Genomic DNA, 27,128 nt, shown 5'->3' with positions numbered 1-27,128 from the left:
ATTTTGACGACAAGATGCAAAATATATGTGAAATAACAACAAGACAGAATGAACAAATGATGTGCACCATTTATCATTCAGCAAACAAACGCCAATATATTTGGAAACTTTGGTAAAAATTTAATCATTTTCACACAAATCACCCTCAATAATTTAAATTATTACTGATTTCTTGCAAATGAGGGCATTGCAAGATCTTAAGTGTGGGAAGGGGTTAAATTCTTTCGGATTTTAAAATTTTTTACTTTATACACTTGGTTACCATTAAAAATACTAGTAAAGCAGTAGTTGTATTAGAATCTAGTGCTCTCTGATAAAAAAGAACAGCCCTAGTCTTATATACTGACTACCCAATTCTAGTAAAATTTTTCAAAATTTTCAATTAAATGAACTCAAATTCATGTTTATACATATTTATGAACGATAAAACTAGGTTTTAATACCGAAATTATTGTTACCTCGGAAAGGACATAAATTGAGAAACAAACCAAAATGTTAAAATTCATTTAAAATGGAATAGAGGACGATAAAAAGGAAAATAAAAGCCAAGTGTGGGAAAATTTACCAAGTTATCTTAAACATATGTCACATATATCTATAACAAATAACTGAAAATACTTTTGCTTTGGACTAAACTAAACTGTTTTACCCGATGAAAGAAAAGAAAGATGGATCTACACGATGAATCAATTCCATCATTAAAAGGAAGTAAAGTCTTCCGAAAAAGACACGCGCTTCTTGATTTAGGTCATGAAGTTGTCGTCCAGACCAGCTGTAGGTTGACGAAAAATCTAGAAAAGTCATCACTAAAATCAGCAGGAAATCCACGGACCTCAGCATTAAACAGGGTCGCCAAGTGGTCAGATTTATCCTAACCATGAGAAGGATTTATCTCGTAAAATGGGGGGGCACCATGCAAATTAGCTTGATAAGACTAATGAATCAGATCCCCAGAAAGGATAATCTCCTTAAAAGATCAAAAATCAGCTTTTAAGCCTGATATTACTCAATCCTTGAGATTGACCTTAAAGATTGAGAATTACAAACTCATGGAATTCAATGATATCTAAACTCGAGCTTGAACGAGAAAATATTTTGATCAAAAATTACAAACCGATTTGTTTTCTGAAAACCCTATTTTCAATGTGTTCATTACCATTGAACGTAAAATCCTAGGAATTCACCTGGAATTCATTAGGTCACCAGAACCAAATCGGGTGTCAACCGTAAGAACGGTGGTTGCATAGTGGTCAAAGACAGGACCTTGTGCCATACCGAAAAATTATAAGGGTGAGCTTTACTATTGCTCCTACCAAGGATAGTAATTGCGTCCGACACGTTATAGACCATAATTAAAAGCATGTCAGGGGACATTGCCTTAACAGTTACTTGTTCAACGCTTTCCTTTACAATCGGGCGGTAGTTTACCGAAAGGTAATATACGGGACAAGTAAACTGGACGTGTTGCTTTCCAAATACAAGGTCAGCAAGTGGGTGACACAAAACCATAAGTTTTGAGCTAAAATTTTCAAATCTGAAACCCACCAAACCCACAAAAATATTTTGCAAACACCGGTAAAGGGTTATTCCGGAAAACTTATCTAGGGTAAAAACTAGATTTAATTTTCAAAAGATCAAATGTTTTCATAAAGATCCAATTTCCTTAATGGATCTAAATTTTTATAGTCATGTGGGACTGTAAACCATATCGTTACTACCATTGTTTATACCGCCGTATAGAAAATCACTGATGTACAAAGTGTGAAGAATAAAGAAGTGATTCTAGTATTTCAAGATGATATTGCTTGAGGACAAGCAACGCTCAAGTGTGGGAATATTTGATAATGCTAAAAACGAACATATATTTCATAGCATTATTCCTCAAGAAAGACAAGCTTTTAGTTGCAATTGTTCTATTTAAAAGTGATATTCGTTTAAATAATAAAAGGTGAAGACAAAAGACAAATTCAACGAATTAAAGACACAAACGACCAAAAAGCTCAAAAGTACAAAAGACAATCAAAGAGGTTCCAATTATTGATAAGAAACGTCTCGAAATTACAAGAGTACAAGATTCAAAACGCAAAGTACAAAATATAAAATTGTACGCAAGGACGTTCGAAAATCCGGAACCGGGACCAGAGTCAACTCTCAACGCTCGACGCAACGGACTAAAAATTACAAGTTAACTATGTATATAAATATAATATAATATATAATTAATTATATTAATTATATATATATTATATATATAAAATAAATCGTCGGCAAGAAAGACTCCAAACATGGGTGAGCTGTAAAAGTAAACTCCGCGACTCGCGGAGTTTGAAGGCAAAAATGCCGCGAGTCGCGGAGCCCCAAAAGTCGAAAATCCCTATAAAAGCAAACGAATTCTGATCGCAAAAATCACCAAATATATCCATCTCTCTATCTATATCGTATATATTTATATTTATATTTTAATTTTAATTTTAATTTTAATTTTAATCCTAATAATAAGGGTATGTTAGCGAATGTTGTAAGGGTGTAAGTCGAAATTCTGTCCGTGTAACGCTACGCTATTTTTAATCATTGTAAGTTATGTTCAACCTTTTTACTTTAATGTCTCGTAGCTAAGTTATTATTATGCTTATTTAATCAGAAGTAATCATGATGTTGGGCTAATTACTAAAATTGGGTAATTGGGCTTTGTACCATAATTGGGGTTTGGACAAAAGAACGACACTTGTGGAAATTAGACTATGGGCTATTAATGGGTTTTATATTAACTAAACAATACCTTGTTAATTTAATATATAAACTTATAATTCGACGTATTTATATATAACCACATACGCTTGACTGAGTACGGTGGGCGGGATATCTATAAATACCAATAATTATTCATTTTACCGGATACGGAACTGGATTAATAGTTAATAGACTTGTTGAAACAGGGGTAAATTACATTCAAGGGTAATTGGTGTAATTGTTAACAAAGTAGTAAAACCTTGGTTTACACGCAGTCGATAACCTGGTGTATTCATTAAACAAAGTATTAAAACCTTGTTACAATTCGAATCCCCAATTAGTTGGAATATTTGACTTCGGGAATAAGAATAATTTGACGAAGGCTTTCGCTCTTTATATTTATGACTGATGGACTATTATGGACAAATCCGTATGGACATATTAAATAATCCAGGACAAAGGACAATTAACCCATGGGCATAAAACTAAAATCAACACGTCAAACATCATGATTACGGAAGTTTAATTAAGCATAATTATTTTATTTCATATTTAATTTACTTTATTTTATATTTAATTGCACTTCTAATTATCGCATTTTTATTGTTATTGTATTTAATTGCACTTTTAATTATCGTACTTTTTAATTATCGCAAGTTTATTTTATCGCACTTTTATTATTCGCAATTTCATTATCGTTATTTACTTTATGCTTTAATTTAAGTCTTGTATTTATTTTTAATATTTTACATTTGGTTTTAACTGCGACTAAAGTTTTAAAATCGACAAACCGGTCATTAAACGGTAAAAACTCCCCTTTATAATAATAATATTACTTATATATATATATATATATATTTGTATTTTTATAAAAGTAAACTAATATAGCGTTAAGCTTTGTTTAAAAAGATTCCCCGTGGAACGAACCGGACTTACTAAAAACTACACTACTGTACGATTAGGTACACTGCCTATAAGTGTTGTAGCAAGGTTTAAGTATATCCATTCTATAAATAAATAAATATCTTGTGTAAAATTGTATCGTATTTAATAGTATTTTCTGCTCAAATTTAATAGTATTTTATACCCCTTAGCTTTGACATCAGCCCAATAGATCTATCTTTAGGATTCGCGTCAATTAGGGTGTCTGTTCCCTAATTCTTAGATTACCAGACTTAATAAAAAGGAGCATATTCGATTTCGATAATTCAACCATAAAATGTAGTTTCACGTACTTGTGTCTATTTTGTAAATCATTTATAAAACCTGCGTGTATTCTCATCCCAAAAATATTAGATTTTAAAAGTGGGACTATAACTCACTTTCACAGATATTTCCTTCCTCGGAAATAAGACTTGGCCACGGATCGATTCACGAATCTATACAAATATGTACATATATATCAAAGTATGATCAAAATATAATTACAACCATTTTTATTATGTTTTAAAGATTTGAGTGTATTAAGTCAGCTGTCCTCGTCAGTAACCTACAACTAGTTGTCCACAGTTAGATGTACAGAAATAAATCGATATATATTATCTTGAATCAATCCACGACCCAGTGTATACACATCTCAGGCTAGATCACAACTCAAAGTATATATATTTTTGAAATCAACCTCAACCCTGTATAGCTAAATCCAACATTACTGCATATAGAGTGTATATGGTTGTTCCAAATAATATATATACATGGGTCGATATGATATGTCAAAATATTTGCATACGTGTCTATGGTATCCTAAGATTACATAATATATTAGAATACATGTATAATACAATATACGTTAGCTAGGATATGGTTTGTATAGATTTGTTAAACATTTCCCGTAGCTAAAAAGATCAAAAATATCCAATCTTGTTTTACCCATAACTTCTTCATTTTAAATCCATTTTGAGTCAATCAAATTGCTATGGTTTCATATTGAACTCTAATTTAAGAATCCAGACAGAAAAAGTATAGGTTTGTAGTTGAAAATTTATGTTACATGTCAATTACTAAAGAGGTAGTCATTTCCGTCGAAAGAACGACATCTTGATGACCATTTTGAAAAACATACTTTCACTTTGAGTTTAACCAAGATTTTTGAATATAGTTTCATGTTCATATGAAAAATCATTTTCTCAGAAGAACAACTTTTAAATCAAAGTTTATCATTGTTTTTAATTATCCAAACCAAAACAGCCCCCGGTTTCACTACGACGGCGTATATCCGATTTTATGGTGTACATCGTGTTTCCAGGTTTTAAATCATTAAGTTAGCATATGATATAGATATAGAACATGTTTTTAGTTGATTTTAAAAGTCAAGTTAGAAGGATTAACTTTTGTTTGCGAACAAGTTTAGAATTAACTAAACTATGTTCTAGTGATTACAAGTTTAAACCTTCGAATAAAATAGCTTTATATGTATGAATCGAATGATGTTATGAACATCATTACTACCTCAAGTTTTCTGGATAAAACTACTGGAAATGAGAAATGGATCTAGCTTCAAAGGATCCTTGGATGGCTTGAAAGTTCTTGAAGCAGAATCATGACACGAAAACAGTTCAAGTAAGATTTTCACTCGAAATAAGATTGTTATAGTTGTAGAAATTGAATCAAAGTTTGAATATGAATATTACCTTGAATTAGAAAGATAACCTACTGTAAATAACAAAGGTTCCTTGATATTGGATGATTACTTGGAATGGATTAGAAAGCTTGGAAGTAAACTTGCAAACTTGGTAGTATTCTTGATTTTTATGAAACTATACTTATGGAATTTATGAAGAATACTTAGAACTTGAATATGGAACTTGAGAGAGATTAATTAGATGAAGAAAATTAAAGAATTAAAGTGTTTTTAGGTGTTTTTGGCCGTTGGTATATGTAGTGACCCGAACTTTTCCATGTTTATATATATTAATTGAGATTGATATTTACATGATTAAATGTTTCCAACATGTTAAGCAATCAAACTTGTTAAGACTTGATTAATTGAAATATGTTTCATATAGACAATTGACCACCCAAGTTGACCGGTGATTCACGAACGTTAAAACTTGTAAAAACTATATGATGACATATATATGGATATATATATAGTTAACATGATACTATGATAAGTAAACATATCATTAAGTATATTAACAATGAACTACATATGTAAAAACAAGACTACTAACTTAATGATTTTTAAACGAGACATATATGTAACGATTATCGTTGTAAATACATTTAATGCATATATATCATTTTAAGAGATATTCATACATGATAATATCATGATAATATAATAATTTAAAATCTCATTTGATATTATAAACATTGGGTTAACAACATTTAACAAGATCGTTAACCTAAAGGTTTCAAAACAACACTTACATGTAACGACTAACGATGACTTAACGACTCAGTTAAAATGTATATACATGTAGTGTTTTAATATGTATTTATACACTTTTGAAAGACTTCAATACACTTATCAAAATACTTCTACTTAATAAAAATGCTTACAATTACATCCTCGTTCAGTTTCATCAACAATTCAACTAGTATGCACCCGTATTCGTACTCGTACAATACACAGCTTTTAGATGTATGTACTATTGGTATATACACTCCAATGATCAGTTCTTAGCAGCCCATGTGAGTCACCTAACACATGTGGGAACCATCATTTGGCAACTAGCATGAAATATCTCATAAAATTACAAAAATATGAGTAATCATTCATGACTTATTTACATGAAAACAAAATTACATATCCTTTATATCTAATCCATACACCAACGACAAAAAACACCTACAAACACTTTCATTCTTCAATTTTCTTCTTCTAATTGATCTCTATCAAGTTCTATCTTCAAGTTCTAAGTGTTCTTCATAAATTCTACAAGTTCTAGTTACATAAAATCAAGAATACTTTCAAGTTTGCTAGCTCACTTCCAATCTTGTAAGGTGATCATCCAACCCCAAGAAATCTTTGTTTCTTACAGTAGGTTATCATTCTAATACAAGGTAATAATCATATTCAAACTTTGGTTCAATTTCTATAACTATAACAATCTTATTTCAAGTGATGATCTTACTTGAACTTGTTTTCGTGTCATGATTCTGCTTCAAGAACTTCGAGCCATCCAAGGATCCGTTGAAGCTAGATCCATTTTTCTCTTTTCCAGTAGGTTTATCCAAGGAACTTAAAGTAGTAATGATGTTCATAACATCATTCGATTCATACATATAAAGCTATCTTATTCGAAGGTTTAAACTTGTAATCACTAGAACATAGTTTAGTTAATTCTAAACTTGTTCGCAAACAAAAGTTAATCCTTCTAACTTGAATTTTAAAATCAACTAAACACATGTTCTATATCTATATGATATGCTAACTTAATGATTTAAAACCTGGAAACACGAAAAACACCGTAAAACCGGATTTACGCCGTCGTAGTAACACCGCGGGCTGTTTTGGGTTAGTTAATTAAAAACTATGATAAACTTTGATTTAAAAGTTATTATTCTGAGAAAATGATTTTTATTATGAACATGAAACTATATCCAAAAATTATTGTTAAACTCAAAGTGGAAGTATATTTTCTAAAATGATCATCTAGACGTCGTTCTTTCGACTGAAATGACTACCTTTACAAAAACGACTTGTAACTTATTTTTCTGACTATAAACCTATACTTTTTCTGTTTAGATTCATAAAATAGAGTTCAATATGAAACCATAGCAATTTGATTCACTCAAAACGGATTTAAAATGAAGAAGTTATGGGTAAAACAAGATTGGATAATTTTTTCTCATTTTAGCTACGTGAAAATTGGTAACAAATCTATTCCAACCATAACTTAATCAACTTGTATTGTATATTATGTAATCTTGAGATACCATAGACACGTATACAATGTTTTGACCTATCATGTCGACACATCTATATATATTTCGGAACAACCATAGACACTCTATATGTGAATGTTGGAGTTAGCTATACAGGGTTGAGGTTGATTCCAAAATATATATAGTTTGAGTTGTGATCAATACTGAGATACGTATACACTGGGTCGTGGATTGATTCAAGATAATATTTATCGATTTATTTCTGTACATCTAACTGTGGATAACTAGTGTAGGTTACTAACGAGGACAGCTGACTTAATAAACCTAAAACATCAAAATATATTAAAAGTGTTGTAAATATATTTTGAACATACTTTGATATATATGTATATATTGTTATAGGTTCGTGAATCAACCAGTGGCCAATTCTTACTTCCCGAAGAAGTAAAAATCTGTGAAAGTGAGTTATAGTCCCACTTTTAAAATCTAATATTTTTGGGATGAGAATACATGCAGGTTTTATAAATGATTTACAAAATAGACACAAGTACGTGAAACTACATTCTATGGTTGAATTATCGAAATCGAATATGCCCCTTTTTATTAAGTCTGGTAATCTAAGAATTAGGGAACAGACACCCTAATTGACGTGAATCCTAAATATAGATCTATCGGGCCCAACAAGCCCCATCCAAAGTACCGGATGCTTTAGTACTTCGAAATTTATATCATATCCGAAGGGTGTCCCGGAATGATGGGGATATTCTTATATATGCATCTTGTTAATGTCGGTTACCAGGTGTTCACCATATGAATGATTTTTATCTCTATGTATGGGATGTGTATTGAAATATGAAATCTTGTGGTCTATTATTATGATTTAATATATATACGTTAAACCTATAACTCACCAACATTTTTGTTGACGTTTTAAGCATGTTTATTCTCAGGTGATTATTAAGAGCTTCCGCTGTCACATACTTAAATAAGGACGAGATTTGGAGTCCATGCTTGTATGATATTGTGTAAAAACTGCATTCAAGAAACTTATTTTGTTGTAACATATTTGTAGTGTAAACCATTATGTAATGGTCGTGTGTAAACAGGATATTTTAGATTATCATTATTTGATAATCTACGTAAAGCTTTTTAAACCTTTATTGATGAAATAAAGGTTATGGTTTGTTTTAAAATGAATGCAGTCTTTGAAAAACGTCTCATATAGAGGTCAAAACCTCGCAACGAAATCAATTAATATGGAACGTTTTTAATCAATAAGAACGGGACATTTCAGTTGGTATCCGAGCGTTGGTCTTAGAGAACCAGAATTTTGCATTAGTGTGTCTTATCTAGTTTGTTAGGATGCATTAGTGAGTCTGGACTTCGACCGTGTTTACTTGAAAAATGATTGCTTAACAAATTTTGTTGGAAACTATATATTTTTAACATGTGAATATTATGTGATATATTAATCTCTTAACGCGTTTGATATTATGTGATAGATGTCTACCTCTAGAAAAAGTCCCATTGACTCACCTAATAATAATGAAGAGTCAAATGTAAATTGGAATGATTCGTGGACTGATTCACAAGTTCCCGAAAAGGAACCGGAAGAAGAGTCGGAACCGGAAGAAGAATCGGAACCGGAAGAAGAATCGGAACCGGATGAAGAAATAGAACCGGTGGGGGAAATAATAAAATGGTTAAGTAAAAGAAAATCCTCAACCAACCGACCAAGGTTAATTATGGTCAATGGTGTTTCCGCCAAGGAAGCAAAATATTGGGAGGATTACCAATTCTCCGATGAATCAGATTCCGACGAGAATTCCGATGATGTTATAGAAATTACCCCAACTGAATTTAAAAAGGCAAAAGAAAATAATAAGGGAAAGGGCATAAAAATAGAGAAATCTAATTCCAACCCCGATGAACTTTATATGTATCGTCAACCCCCGAAGTCCTTAAGTTGTAACAATGACCCGGGAACCTCTAAACCACCAGGTTTTTCTAAACCAATGTGGATAACGATGGCTCGTATTAGGGGAACATCATATATCCCTAGAAACTTGGCAAAACGAACCAAAACCGAAGAAGAAGAAACAAGCGAGTCGGAATAAGATAGTTGTATTCGTGTGGTGTAATATATGTAATATAGTGTGCTTATGCTTTATGATATATGTAAAAATTGCTTGTATTAAAAAGTATTTTTTTTATGAATCTAACTCTTGTCTATTTTACAGTATAAAAACACAAAATGGATAGACAACCCAATATTTTAAGAGACCTACCCGGAGACATGATTGATGAAATCTTGTCTAGAGTCGGTCAGAATTCTTCGACACAACTATTTAAGGCGAGATCAGTTTGTAAGACATTCGAAGAACGTTCCAAGAATGCCTTGGTTTATAAAAGGCTTTCGTTCGAAAGATGGGGGATATCACATTGGGAAATCCATAAGTTACGATGTGTTTACTTTGATGCATATATTGCGGGGAACCCAAATGCTATTTTACGCAATGGGTTAAGAAATTATTTTGACTCAATATATCCGAATATTGGACTTCGTGATTTATAAAAAGCGGCTAACATGCAACATAAAGAAGCATGTTATGCTTACGGATTAGTAATGTTCGCTTCTCACCAAAGTGAGAACAAGAACATCGGGCTACAACTATTAAACAAAACGTTCCCACAAGTGACGGAGTCGGTAATTGGGGTAAGAAATGAGGTTTTTAGATTGTTACGGGACTGTTGGACATTACGTAACCCTCGTCCCTTTGACGACGTTACAACACGCTGTCTTATCAACGGCCATAACGGTTATGTTCCACAAGACCAAGGATGGGAAGTAATCCTAGTAAAACCAGAATGCATGACTTGTTTCTGGACGTATGAATTACGTGTCTTTATTGCCTTTGCTGAACGACTTGTGTACTAGCTAGAATTATCTTCACAACCATCTTGTATCAAATTTATTGTGTGCTATATTTCATGCTATATGTAAAATAAGCGGTATTGTAAGTTTGTAAAATATTGTGTAAAAGTTTGAACGCGAAAATTATTATAATCAGTTTTTCATATAGAATTGTAGTAGTTGAATTGTATATTAGCTACTAAGTATGAACTTAACGGGTAGGTACTACCCGAATTTAAACTTATAAAACGCTAATATGAAGAAAAAGCTTTTATAAATGAGTTCATATTATGCTACGAAATACTATTAACTACTCTTAATATTTGTATGATTAACTTGTTCCATTTGACTATTTTGAAGGAAATGGCACCGACTACTCGACACACCGTGAATATGAATAAAGAGGAATTCCGTACTTTTCTAGCTTCAAACATAGCCGCAGTACAGGCTGCGCTACATACCAACAATAACCTTGGATCTAGTAGTACAGGAAATCGTGTAGGATGCACCTACAAAGAATTCACTGCCTGCAAACCTTTGGAATTTGATGGAACCGAAGGACCGATCGGATTGAAACGGTGGACCGAGAAGGTCGAATCGGTGTTTGCCATAAGTAAGTGTACTGAAGAGGACAAAGTAAAGTACGCTACGCATACCTTCACAGGTTCTGCGTTAACATGGTGGAATACCTATCTAGAGCAAGTGGGACAAGACGATGCGTACGCACTACCGTGGTCAGCATTCAAGCACTTGATGAATGAGAAGTAACGTCCCAGAACCGAGGTCAATAAGCTCAAGACAGAACTTAGAGGGTTACGAACCCAAGGATTTGATATTACCACGTACGAAAGACGATTCACAGAATTGTGCCTATTGTGTTCGGGAGCATTCGAAGATGAGGAAGAGAAGATCGACGCGTTTGTGAAAGGATTACCGGAAAGAATCCAAGAAGATATAAGTTCACACGAGCCCGCCTCCATACAACAGGCATGTAGAATGGCTCACAAACTAGTGAACCAGATTGAAGAAAAGATTAAAGAACAGACTGCTGAAGAGGCCAATGTGAAGCAAGTCAAAAGAAAGTGGGAGGAAAACGGTGATAAGAATCACCAATACAACAACAACAGCAATTACAACAATAATCGCAACAATTATCCCAACAATCGCAACATCAATCGCAACTACAACAAACGGCCCAACAACAACAACAACAACAACAACAACAACAACAACAACAACTACAACAATCATCCCAATAACAATAATAACCGCAACAACAACAACAACAACAACAATCAGAAGCAGCTATGCCAAAGGTGTGAAAAGTATCACTCGGGGTTCTGCACCAAATTTTGCAACAAGTGTAAAAGAAATGGTCATAGCGCGGCGAAGTGTGAGGTCTACGGATCAGGGGTTAATAGAACGAAAGGAACAAACGGTGTCGGAATGAGTAATGGCGGAGCAAGTAGTGTCGGAGCAAGTTATGCCAATGTAGTTTGTTATAAATGTGGAAAACCGGGCCACATTATTAGAAATTGCCCGAACCAGGAGAACACGAATGGACAAGGCCGCGAAAGAATTTTCAATATTAATGCGGCAGAGGCACAGGAAGACCCGGAGCTTATTACGGGTACGTTTCTTATTGACAATAAACCTGTTTACGTTTTATTTGATTCAGGTGCGGATAGAAGCTATATGAGTAGAGATTTTTGTGCTAAATTAAGTTGTCCATTGACGCCTTTGGATAGTAAATTTTTACTCGAATTAGCAAATGGTAAATTAATTTCAGCAGATAATATATGTCGGAATCGAGAAATTAAACTGGTTAGCGAAACATTTAAGATTGATTTGATACCAGTAGAGTTAGGGAGTTTTGATGTGATAATCGGTATGGACTGGTTGAAAGAAGTGAAAGCAGAGATCGTTTGTTACAAAAATGCAATTCGCATTATACGAGAAAAAGGAAAACCCTTAATGGTGTACGGAGAAAAGGGCAACACAAAGCTACATCTTATTAGTAATTTGAAGGCACAAAAACTAATAAGAAAAGGTTGCTATGCTGTTCTAGCACACATCGAGAAAGTACAAACTGAAGAAAAGAGCATCAATGATGTTCCCATTGCAAAAGAATTTCCCGATGTATTTCCGAAAGAATTACCGGGATTACCCCCACATCGATCCGTTGAATTTCAAATAGATCTTGTACCAGGAGCTGCACCAATAGCTCGTGCTCCTTACAGACTCGCACCCAGCGAGATGAAAGAACTGCAAAGCCAATTACAAGAACTTTTAGAGCGTGGTTTCATTCGACCAAGCACATCACTGTGGGGAGCTCCTGTTTTGTTTGTCAAGAATAAAGATGGTACATTCAGGTTGTGTATCGACTACCGAGAGTTGAACAAACTTACCATCAAGAACCGCTACCCACTACCGAGAATCGATGACTTATTTGATCAACTACAAGGCTCGTCTGTTTATTCAAAGATTGACTTACGTTCCGGGTATCATCAAATGTGGGTGAAAGAAGATGATATTCCAAAGACTGCTTTCAGAACACGTTACGGTCATTACGAGTTTATGGTCATGCCGTTTGGTTTAACTAATGCACCAGCTGTGTTCATGGACCTTATGAACCGAGTGTGTGGACCATACCTTGACAAGTTTGTCATTGTTTTCATTGATGACATACTTATTTACTCAAAGAATGACCAAGAACACGGTGAACATTTGAGAAAGGTGTTAGAAGTATTGAGGAAGGAAGAATTGTACGCTAAGTTTTCAAAGTGTGCATTTTGGTTGGAAGAAGTTCAATTCCTCGGTCACATAGTGAATAAAGAAGGTATTAAGGTGGATCCGGCAAAGATAGAAACTGTTGAAAAGTGGGAAACCCCGAAAACTCCGAAACACATACGCCAGTTTTTAGGACTAGCCGGTTACTACAGAAGGTTCATCCAAGACTTTTCCAGAATAGCAAAACCCTTGACTGCATTAACGCATAAAGGGAAGAAATTTGAATGGAATGATGAACAAGAGAAAGCGTTTCAGTTATTGAAGAAAAAGCTAACTACGGCACCTATATTGTCATTGCCTGAAGGGAATGATGATTTTGTGATTTATTGTGACGCATCAAAGCAAGGTCTCAGCTGTGTATTAATGCAACGAACGAAGGTGATTGCTTATGCGTCTAGACAATTGAAGATTCACGAACAAAATTATACGACGCATGATTTGGAATTAGGCGCGGTTGTTTTTGCATTAAAGACTTGGAGGCACTACTTATATGGGGTCAAAAGTATTATATATACCGACCACAAAAGTCTTCAACACATATTTAATCAGAAACAACTGAATATGAGGCAGCGTAGGTGGATTGAATTGCTGAATGATTATGACTTTGAGATTCGTTACCACCGGAGGAAGGCAAATGTGGTAGCCGATGCCTTGAGCAGGAAGGACAGAGAACCCATTCGAGTAAAATCTATGAATATAATGATTCATAATAACCTTACTACTCAAATAAAGCAGGCGCAACAAGGAGTTTTAAAAGAGGGAAATTTAAAGGATGAAATACCCAAAGGATCGGAGAAGCATCTTAATATTCGGGAAGACGGAACCCGGTATAGGGCTGAAAGGATTTGGGTACCAAAATTTGGAGATATGAGAGAAATGGTACTTAGAGAAGCTCATAAAACCAGATACTCAATACATCCTGGAACGGGGAAGATGTACAAGGATCTCAAGAAACATTTTTGGTGGCCGGGTATGAAAGCCGATGTTGCTAAATACGTAGGAGAATGTTTGACGTGTTCTAAGGTCAAAGCTGAGCATCAGAAACCATCAGGTCTACTTCAACAACCCGAAATCCCAGAATGGAAATGGGAAAACATTACCATGGATTTCATCACTAAATTGCCAAGGACTGCAAGTGGTTTTGATACTATTTGGGTAATAGTTGATCGTCTCACCAAATCAGCACACTTCCTGCCAATAAGAGAAGATGACAAGATAGAGAAGTTAGCACGACTGTATTTGAAGGAAGTCGTCTCCAGACATGGAATACCAATCTCTATTATCTCTGATAGGGATGGCAGATTTATTTCTAGATTCTGGCAGACATTACAGCAAGCATTAGGAACTCGTCTAGACATGAGTACTGCCTATCATCCACAAACTGATGGGCAGAGTGAAAGGACAATACAAATGCTTGAAGACATGCTACAAGCATGTGTTATTGATTTCGGAAACAGTTGGGATCGACATCTACCGTTTGCAGAATTTTCCTACAACAACAGCTACCATTCAAGCATTGAGATGGCGCCGTTTGAAGCACTTTATGGTAGAAAGTGCAGGTCTCCGATTTGTTGGAGTGAAGTGGGGGATAGACAGATTACGGGTCCGGAGATTATACAAGAAACTACCGAGAAGATCATCCAAATTCAACAACGGTTGAAAACCGCCCAAAGTCGACAAAAGAGCTACGCTGACATTAAAAGAAAAGATATAGAATTTGAAATTGGAGAGATGGTCATGCTTAAAGTTGCACCTTGGAAAGGCGTTGTTCGATTTGGTAAACGAGGGAAATTAAATCCAAGGTATATTGGACCATTCAAGATTATTGATCGTGTCGGACCAGTAGCTTACCGACTTGAGTTACCTCAACAACTCGCGGCTGTACATAACACTTTCCACGTCTCGAATTTGAAGAAATGTTTTGCTAAAGAAGATCTCACTATTCCGTTAGATGAAATCCAAATCAACGAAAAACTTCAATTCATCGAAGAACCCGTCGAAATAATGGATCGTGAGGTTAAAAGACTTAAGCAAAAAAAGATACCAATTGTTAAGGTTCGATGGAATGCTCGTAGAGGACCCGAGTTCACCTGGGAGCGTGAAGATCAGATGAAGAAGAAATACCCACATCTATTTCCAGAAGATTCGTCAACACCTTCAACAACTTAAAATTTCGGGACGAAATTTATTTAACGGGTAGGTACTGTAGTGACCCGAACTTTTCCATGTTTATATATATTAATTGAGATTGATATTTACATGATTAAATGTTTCCAACATGTTAAGCAATCAAACTTGTTAAGACTTGATTAATTGAAATATGTTTCATATAGACAATTGACCACCCAAGTTGACCGGTGATTCACGAACGTTAAAACTTGTAAAAACTATATGATGACATATATATGGATATATATATAGTTAACATGATACTATGATAAGTAAACATATCATTAAGTATATTAACAATGAACTACATATGTAAAAACAAGACTACTAACTTAATGATTTTTAAACGAGACATATATGTAACGATTATCGTTGTAAATACATTTAATGCATATATATCATTTTAAGAGATATTCATACATGATAATATCATGATAATATAATAATTTAAAATCTCATTTGATATTATAAACATTGGGTTAACAACATTTAACAAGATCGTTAACCTAAAGGTTTCAAAACAACACTTACATGTAACGACTAACGATGACTTAACGACTCAGTTAAAATGTATATACATGTAGTGTTTTAATATGTATTTATACACTTTTGAAAGACTTCAATACACTTATCAAAATACTTCTACTTAACAAAAATGCTTACAATTACATCCTCGTTCAGTTTCATCAACAATTCTACTCGTATGCACCCGTATTCGTACTCGTACAATACACAGCTTTTAGATGTATGTACTATTGGTATATACACTCCAATGATCAGCTCTTAGCAGCCCATGTGAGTCACCTAACACATGTGGGAACCATCATTTGGCAACTAGCATGAAATATCTCATAAAATTACAAAAATATGAGTAATCATTCATGACTTATTTACATGAAAACAAAATTACATATCCTTTATATCTAATCCATACACCAACGACCAAAAACACCTACAAACACTTTCATTCTTCAATTTTCTTCTTCTAATTGATCTCTCTCAAGTTCTATCTTCAAGTTCTAAGTGTTCTTCATAAATTCTACAAGTTCTAGTTACATAAAATCAAGAATACTTTCAAGTTTGCTAGCTCACTTCCAATCTTGTAAAGTGATCATCCAACCTCAAGAAATCTTTGTTTCTTACAGTAGGTTATCATTTTGATACAAGGTAATAATCATATTCAAACTTTGGTTCAATTTCTATAACTATAACAATCTTATTTCAAGTGATGATCTTACTTGAACTTGTTTTCGTGTCATGATTCTGCTTCAAGAACTTCGAGCCATCCAAGGATCCGTTGAAGCTAGATCCATTTTTCTCTTTTCCAGTAGGTTTATCCAAGGAACTTAAGGTAGTAATGATGTTCATAACATCATTCGATTCATACATATAAAGCTATCTTATTCGAAGGTTTAAACTTGTAATCACTAGAACATAGTTTAGTTAATTCTAAACTTGTTCGCAAACAAAAGTTAATCCTTCTAACTTGACTTTTAAAATCAACTAAACACATGTTCTATATCTATATGATATGCTAACTTAATGATTTAAAACCTGGAAACACGAAAAACACCGTAAAATCGGATTTACGCCGTCGTAGTAACACCGCTGGCTGTTTTGGGTTAGTTAATTAAAAACTATGATAAACTTTGATTTAAAAGTTGTTATTCTGAGAAAATTATTTTTATTATGAACATGAAACTATATCCAAAAATTATGGTTAAACTCAAAGTGGAAGTATGTTTTCTAAAATGGTCATCTAGACGTTGTTCTTTCGACTGAAATGACTACCTTTACAAAAACGACTTGTAACTTATTTTTCCGACTATAAACCTATACTTTTTCTGTTTAGATTCATAAAATAGAGTTCAATATGAAACCATAGCAATTTGATTCACTCAAAACGGATTTAAAATGAAGAAGTTATGGGTAAAACAAGATTGGATAATTTTTTCTCATTTTAGCTACGTGAAAATTGGTAACAAATGTATTCCAACCATAACTTAATCAACTTGTATTGTATATTATGTAATCTTGAGATACCAAAGACACGTATACAATGTTTCGACCTATCATGTCGACACATCTATATATATTTCGGAACAACCATAGACACTCTATATGTGAATGTTGGAGTTAGCTATACAGGGTTGAGGTTGATTCCAAAATATATATAGTTTGAGTTGTGATCAATACTGAGATACGTATACACTGGGTTGTGGATTGATTCAAGATAATATTTATCGATTTATTTCTGTACATCTAACTGTGGACAACTAGTGTAGGTTACTAATGAGGACAGCTGACTTAATAAACCTAAAACATCAAAATATATTAAAAGTGTTGTAAATATATTTTGAACATACTTTGATATATATGTATATATTGTTATAGGTTCGTGAATCAACCAGTGGCCAATTCTTACTTCCCGACGAAGTAAAAATCTGTGAAAGTGAGTTATAGTCCCACTTTTAAAATCTAATATTTTTGGGATGAGAATACATGCAGGTTTTATAAATGATTTACAAAATAGACACAAGTACGTGAAACTACATTCTATGGTTGAATTATCGAAATCGAATATGCCTCTTTTTATTAAGTCTGGTAATCTAAGAATTAGGGAACAGACACCCTAATTGACGCGAATCCTAAAGATAGATCTATCGGGCCCAACAAGCCCCATCCAAAGTACCGGATGCTTTAGTACTTCGAAATTTATATCATATCCGAAGGGTATCCCGGAATGATGGGGATATTCTTATATATGCATCTTGTTAATGTCGGTTACCAGGTGTTCACCATATGAATGATTTTTATCTCTATGTATGGGATGTGTATTGAAATATGAAATCTTGTGGTCTATTATTATGATTTAATATATTTACGTTAAACCTATAACTCACCAACATTTTTATTGACGTTTTAAGCATGTTTATTCTCAGGTGATTATTAAGAGCTTCCGCTGTCGCATACTTAAATAAGGACGAGATTTGGAGTCCATGCTTGTATGATATTGTGTAAAAATTGCATTCAAGAAACTTATTTTGTTGTAACATATTTGTAGTGTAAACCATTATGTAATGGTCGTGTGTAAACAGGATATTTTAGATTATCATTATTTGATAATCTACGTAAAGCTTTTTAAACCTTTATTGATGAAATAAAGGTTATGGTTTGTTTTAAAATGAATGCAGTCTTTGAAAAACGTCTCATATAGAGGTCAAAACCTCGCAACGAAATCAATTAATATGGAACGTTTTTAATCAATAAGAACGGGACATTTCAGTATATGGATTAGATATAAAGGATATGTAATTTTGTTTTCATGTAAATAAGTCATGAATGATTACTAATATTTTTGTAATTTTATGAGATATTTCATGCTAGTTGCCAAATGATGGTTCCCACATGTGTTAGGTGACTCACATGGGCTGCTAATAGCTGGTCATTGGAGTGTATATACCAATAGTACATACATCTAAAAGTTGTGTATTGTACGAGTACGAATACGGGTGCATACGAGTAGAATTGTTGATGAAACTGAACGAGGATGTAATTGTAAGCATTTTTGTTAAGTAGAAGTACTTTGATATGTGTCTTAAAGTCTTTAAAAAGTGTAAGAATACATATCAAAACACAACATGTATATACATTCTAATGGAGTCGTTAAGTCTTCGTTAGTCGTTACATGTAAGTGTTGTTTTGAAACCTTTAAGTTAACGATCTCAATTAATGTTGTTAACCCAATATTTATTATATCAAATGAGATGTTAAATTATTATATTATCATGATATTATGATGTATGAATATCTCTTAATATGATATATACATTAAAATATCGTTACAACGATAATCGTTACATATAAGTCTCGTTTCGTAATTCTTGAGTTAGTAGTCTTGTTTTTACATATGTAGTTCATTGTTAACACACTTAATGATATATTTAAATATCATTTTATCATGTTAAATATAGTGTATCAATATCTTAATATGATACATATGTATTTAGTAGACGTTATCATAACGATAATCGTTATATATATCATTTCGAGTTTCTTAACTTAGTAATCTCATTTCTTATGTATATCACACATTGTTAATATATTTAGTGAGATACTTACTCATCATAATCTTATGTCAACCATATATATATATATATATATATATATATATATATATATATATATATATATATATATATATATATATATATATATATATATATATATATATATGTCTATATATACCACAACATGTAGTTTTTACAATTTTGTAACGTTCGTGAATCGCCGGTCAACTTGGGTGATCAATTGTCTATATGAAACTTATTTAATTTAATCAAGTCTTAACAAGTTTGATTGCTTAACACGTTGGAAACATTTAGTCTTGTAAATATCAATCTTAATTAATATATATAAACATGGAAAAGTTCGGGTCACTACAGTACCTACCCGTTAAATAAATTTCGTCTCGAAATTTTAAGCTGTTGAAGGTGTTGACGAATCTTCTGGAAAATAGATGCGGGTATTTCTTCTTCATCTGATCTTCATGCTCCCAGGTGAACTCGGGTCCTCTACGAGCATTCCATCGAACCTTAACAATCGGTATCTTGTTTTGCTTAAGTCTCTTAACCTCACGATCCATTATTTCGACGGGTTCTTCAATGAATTGAAGTTTTTCATTGATTTGGATTTCGTTCAACGGAATAGTGAGATTTTCTTTAGCAAAACATTTCTTCAAATTCGAGACGTGGAAAGTGTTATGTACAGCCGCGAGTTGTTGAGGTAGCTCCAGTTGGTAAGCTACTGGTCCGACACGATCTATAATCTTGAATGGTCCAATGTACCTTGGATTTAGTTTCCCCCGTTTACCAAATCGAACAACGCCTTTCCAAGGTGAAACCTTAAGTATGACCATTTCTCCAATTTCAAACTCTATATCTTTTCTTTTAATGTCCGCGTAGCTCTTTTGTCGACTCTGGGCGGTTTTCAATCGTTGTTGAATTTGGATGATTTTCTCGGTAGTTTCTTGTATTATCTCCGGACCCGTAATCTGTCTATCCCCCACTTCATTCCAACAAATCGGAGACCTGCACTTTCTACCATAAAGTGCCTCAAACGGCGCCATCTCAATACTAGAATGATAACTGTTGTTGTAGGAAAATTCTGCTAACGGTAGGTGTCGATCCCAACTGTTTCCGAAATCAATAACACATGCTCGTAGCATGTCTTTAAGCGTTTGTATCGTCCTTTCGCTCTGCCCATCAGTTTGTGGATGATAGGCAGTACTCATGTCTAGACGAGTCCCCAATGCTTGTTGCAACGTCTGCCAGAACCTTGAAACAAATCTACCATCCCTATCAGAGATAATAGAGATGGGTATTCCATGTTTGGAGACAACCTCCTTCAAATACAATCATGCCAACTTCTCCATTTTGTCATCTTCTCTCATTGGCAGGAAGTGTGCTAACTTGGTGAGACGATCAACTATTAACCAAATAGTATCATAACCACTTACAGTCCTTGGCAATTTAGTAATGAAATCCATGGTAATGTTTTCCCATTCCCATTCTGGGATTTCAGGTTGTTGTAGTAGACCTGATGGTTTCTGATGTTCAGCTTTGACCTTAGAACACGTCAAACATTCTCCTACATATTTAGCAATATCGGCTTTCATACCCGGCCACCAAAAGTGTTTCTTGAGATCTTTATACATCTTCCCCGCTCTGAGATGTATTGAATATCTGGTTTTATGTGCTTCTTTAAGTACCATTTCTCTCACATCTCCAAACCTTGGTACCCAAATTCTATCAGCCCTATATCGGGTTCCATCTTCCCGAATATTAAGATGTTTCTCTGATCCTTTGGGTATCTCATTCTTCAACTTTCCTTCTTTTACAACCCCCTGTTGCACCTCCTTTATTTGAGTAGTAAGGTTAGTACGAATAATTATATTCATAGCTTTTACCCGTATAGGTTCTCTGTCCTTTCTACTCAAAGCGTCGGCTACCACATTCGCCTTCCCCGGGTGGTATCGAATCTCAAAATCATAATCATTCAACAGTTCAATCCACCTGTGTTGTCTCATATTCAGTTGCTTCTGATTAAATATATGTTGGAGACTTTTGTGGTCGGTATATATAATACTTTTGACCCCATATAAATAATGTCTCCAAGTCTTTAATGCAAAAACAACAGCACCCAATTCCAAATCGTGAGTTGTATAATTTTGCTCGTGAATCTTCAATTGTCTAGATGCATAAGCAATCACCTTCGTTCATTACATTAATACACAACCGAGACCTTGCTTTGATGCATCACAATAAATCACAAAATCATCATTCCCTTCAGGCAATGACAATATAGGTGCCGTAGTTAGCTTTTTCTTCAATAACTGAAACGCCTTCTCTTGTTCATCCTTCCATTCAAATTTCTTCCCTTTATGCATTAATGCAGTCAAGGGTTTTGCTATTTTGGAGAAATCTTGGATGAATCTTCTGTAGTAACCAGCCAATCCTAAAAATTGACGTATATGCTTCGGAGTTTTTGGGGTTTCCCACTTTTCAACGGTTTCGATCTTTGCCGGGTCCACCTGGATACCTTCTTTGTTCACTATGTGACCGAGGAATTGAACTTCTTCCAACCAAAATGCACACTTTGAAAACTTAGCGTACAGTTTTTCTTTCCTCAATACTTCTAGCACTTTTCTCAAATGTTCTTCGTGCTCTTGATCATTCTTTGAGTAAATAAGTATGTCATCGATGAAAACAATGACAAACTTGTCAAGATATGGCCCACACACTCAGTTCATAAGCTCCATGAACACAGCTGGTGCGTTAGTCAATCCAAACGACATAACCATAAACTCGTAATGACCATAACGCGTTCTAAAAGCAGTTTTTGGAATATCATCCTCCTTTACTTGCATTTGATGATATCCAGAACGTAAATCGATTTTCGAATAAACCGCCGAGCCTTGTAGTTGATCAAATAAGTCGTCAATTCTCGGCAGTGGATAATGGTTTTTGATGGTAAGTTTATTCAACTCTCTGTAGTCAATACACAACCTAAATGTACCATCCTTCTTCTTGACAAACAAAACAGGAGCTCCCCATGGTGATGTGCTTGGTTGAATGAAACCACGTTCATATAGTTCTTGCAGTTGGCTTTGCAGTTCTTTCATCTTGCTGGGTGCGAGTCTGTAAGGAGCATGAGCTATTGGTGCAGCTCCTGGTACAAGATCTATTTGAAATTCAACAAATCGATGTGGAGGTAGTCCCGGTAATTCTTTCGGAAATACATCAGGAAATTCTTTTGTGACGGGAACATCATTGATGCTCTTTTCTTTAGTTTGTACTTTCTCGACGTGTGCTAGAACAGCATAGCAACCTTTTCTTATTAGTTTTTGTGCCTTCAAATTACTAATAAGATGTAGCTTCGTGTTGCCCTTTTCTCCGTACACCATTAAGGGTTCTCCTTCTTCTCGTACAATGCAAATTGCATTTTTGTAACATACGATTTCTGCTTTCATCTCCTTCAGCCAGTCCATGCCAACTATTACATCAAAACTCCCTAACTCTACTGGTATCAAATCAATCTTAAATACTTCGCTACCCAGTTTAATTTCTCGATTCCGGCATATATAATCTGCTGAAATTAATTTACCGTTTGCTAATTTGAGTAAAAATTTACTATCCAACGGCGTCAATGGACAACTTAATTTAGCACAAAAATCTCTACTCATATAGCTTCTATCCGCACCCAAATCAAATAAAATGTAAGCAGATTTATTGTCAATAAGAAACGTACCCGTAACAAGCTCCGGGTCTTCCTGTGCCTCTGCCGCATTAATATTGAAAACTCTTCTGCGGCCTTGTCCATTCGTGTTCTCCAGGTTCGGGCAATTTCTAATAATGTGGCCTGATTTTCCACATTTATAACAAACTACATTGGCATAACTTGCTCCGACACTACTTGCTCCGCCATTACTCGTTCCGACACCATTTGTTCCTTTTGTTCTGTTAACCCCTGGTCCGTAGACCTCACACTTCGCTGCGCTATGACCATTTCTTTTACACTTGTCGCAAAATTTGGTGCAGAACCCCGAGTGATACTTTTCACACCTTTGGCATAGCTGCTTCTGATTGTTGTTGTTGTTGCGGTTGTTATTGTTATTGGGATGATTGTTGTAGTTGTTGTTATTGTTGTGCCATTTGTTGTAGTTGTGATTGATGTTGCGATTGTTGGGATAGTTGTTGTTGTTTTGGTGACTCTTATCACCGTTTTCCTCCCACTTTCTTTTGACTAACTTCACGTTGGCCTCTTCGGACGCCTGTTCTTAAATTCTTCCCTCAAACTGGTTCACTAGTTTGTGAGCCATTCTACATGCCTTTTGTATGGAGGCAGGCTCGTGTGAACTTATATCTTCTTGGATTCTCTCTGGTAACCCTTTCACAAACGCGTCGATCTTCTCTTCCTCATATTCGAACGCTCTTGGACACAATAGGCACAATTCTGTGAATCGTCTTTCGTACAAAGTAATATTGAATCCCTGTATTCGTAACCCTCTAAGTTCTGACTTGAGCTTATTGACCTCCGTTCTGAGACGGTACTTCTCATTCATCAAGTGCTTGAATGCTGACCACGGTAGCGCGTAAGCAGCATCTTGTCCCACTTGCTCTAGATAGGTATTCCACCATGTTAACGCAATACCTGTGAAGGTATGCGTAGCGTACTTCACTTTGTCTCCTTCAGCACACTTACTTATGGCAAACACCGATTCAAATTTCTCAGTCCACCGTTTCAATCTGATTGGTCCTTCGGTCCCATCAATTCTGAAGGTTTGCAGGCAGTGAATTCCTTGTAGGAGCATCCTACATGATTTCTTGCACCATTAGCTGTATTGCTAGATTCAGAGTTACTGTTGGTATGTAGCGTGGCATGTACTGCGGCTATGTTTGAAGCAAGAAAGGCACAAAATTCCTCTTCGCTCATATTCAAGGTGTGTCGAGTATTCGGTGCCATTTCCTTCAAAATAGTCAAATGAAACAATTTAATCATACAGAATATTAAGAGTAGTCAATAGTATCTCGTAGCATAATATGAACTCATTTATAAAATCTTTTTCTTCATATTAGCGTTTTATAAGTTTAAATTCGGGTACTACCTACCCGTTAAGTTCATACTTAGTAGCTAATATACAATTCAACTACTACAATTTCATATGAAAAACTGATTATAATAATATATCACATACAAATATTCTTCAAACTTACAACTTCGCTATATTACATATAACATGAAATATAGTACACTATGATACAGGACAGTTTTGAAGATAAATCTAGTTAATACGTAAGTTGTTCAGCAAAGGAAATAAAGACAAGTAATTCATAAGTCCAGAAATAAGTCATGCATTCTGGTTTTACTAAGACGACTTCCCATCCTTGGTCTTGTGAAAAATAACCGTTATGACCATTAGCTAGGCAGCATGTTGTAATGTCGTCAAAAGGACGAGGGTTTTGTAATGTCCAACAGCCCCGTAATAGTCTAAAAACCCTGTTTCTCACCCCAACTACTGAATCCGTGACTTGTGGGAAAGTTTTATTTAAAAGCTGCAATCCGATGTTCTTTTTCTCACTTTGGTAAGAAGCGAACATCACTAACCCATAAGCATAACATGCTTCTTTATGTTGCATGTTAGAAGCTCTTTCTAATTCACGAAATCCTATGTTGGGATATGTTGAGTCAAAATAGGTTCTTAACCCGTAGCGTAAAATTGCATTTGGGTTCCCCGCATTTAACGCTTTAAAGAAAACATGGCGTAACTTAAAGTCTCCCCAATGTGATATACCCCGCCTATCAAAGGAAAGCCTTTTATAAACTAAGGCATTTCTGGAAAGTCTTTCAAATGTTTGACATGTTAATTTCGCCATAACTAAATGTGCTGATGAATTCTGACCGACTCTAGACAAGATTTCCTCAATCATATCCTCTGGTAGGTCTTCTAAAATATTCAGTTGTCTACCCTTAACGCCCATTTTGTTTTTATACTGTAAAATAGACAAGGATTAGATTCGTAATAATAAACAATACAAGCAATTTTTACATAAAACATAAAAGTACAAGCACACTACAATACATTTATTACACAACATGCTCACACCCCTCTAATCTGAATCACTGGTTTCTTCTTCTTCGGACTTGGTTCTTTTTCCTAATCTTCTAGGGATATATGATGTTCCTCTAATACGAGTCGTCGTTTTCCACATTGGTTTAGAAAAACCTGATGGTTTAGAGGTTCCCGGGTTATTGTTACGATATTGAAAATACGGGTGTTGACTGTACATATAAAGTTCATCGGGGTCGGAATCAGATTTCTCTATTTTGATGCCTTTTCCCTTATTATTTTCTTTTGCCTCATTAAATTGGGTCGGGGTAATTTCTATAACATCATCGGAATCCTCATCAGGATCCAATTCATCGGAAAATTGGTAATTTTCCCAATGTTTTGCTTCCTTAGCGGAAACACCATTGACCATTATTAACTTTGGTCCATTGGTTGAGGATTTTCTTTTATTTGACCGGTTTTCTGTGGTTCCTACTATTCCCCCTCCGAAACCTCTTCTTCTTCCGGTTCCTCTTCTTCTGGTTCCTCTTCTTCCGGTTCCTCTTCTTCTGGTTCCGTTTCCTCATCTTTCGGTTCTTCGGGAACTTGTGAATCTTGCCAATATATATTCGACTCTTCGTTATTATTAGGTGAGTCAATGGGATTTGTGCTAGAGGTAGACATCTATCACACAATATCAAACATGTTAAGAGATTAATATATCACATAATATTTACATGTTAATAATATATAGTTTCCAACAAAAATGTTAAGCAATCATTTTTAAAGAAAACACGGTCGAAGTCCAGACTCACTAATGCATCCTAACAAACTCGATAAGACACACTAATATAAATTTTCTGGTTCTCTAAGACCAATGCTCGGATACCAACTGAAATGTCCTGTTCATATTGATTATAAACGTTCCATATTAATTGATTTCGTTGCGAGGTTTTGACCTCTATATTAGACGTTTTTCAAAGACTGCATTCATTTTTAAAACAACCATAACCTTTATTTTATCAATAAAGGTTTTAAAAACATTACGTAGATTATCAAATAATGATAATCAAAAATATACTGTTTACACACGACCATTACATAATGGTTTATAATAGAAATATATTACATCAACATATGTTTCTTGAATGCAGTTTTTACACAATATCATACAAACATGGACTCCAAATCTTGTCCTTATTTTAGTATGCAACAGCGGAAGCTCTTAATATTCACCTGAGAATAAACATGCTTTAAACGTCAACAAAAATTTTGGTGAGTTATAGGTTTAACCTATATATATCAAATCGTAACAATAGACCACAAGATTTCATATTTCAATACACATCCCATACATAGAGATAAAAATCATTCATATGGTGAACACCTGGTAACCGATATTAACAAGATGCATATATAAGAATATCCCCATCATTCCGGGACACCCTTCCGATATGATATAAATTTCGAAGTACTAAAGCATCCGGTACTTTGGATGGGGTTTGTTAGGCCCAATAGATCTATCTTTAGGATTCGCGTCAATTAGGGTGTCTGTTCCCTAATTCTTAGATTACCAGACTTAAT

Source organism: Rutidosis leptorrhynchoides, chromosome 3 (assembly GCF_046630445.1).
Source record: "Rutidosis leptorrhynchoides isolate AG116_Rl617_1_P2 chromosome 3, CSIRO_AGI_Rlap_v1, whole genome shotgun sequence".
Classification (NCBI taxonomy): domain Eukaryota; kingdom Viridiplantae; phylum Streptophyta; class Magnoliopsida; order Asterales; family Asteraceae; genus Rutidosis; species Rutidosis leptorrhynchoides.
This window is presented reverse-complemented; position numbering follows the sequence as displayed.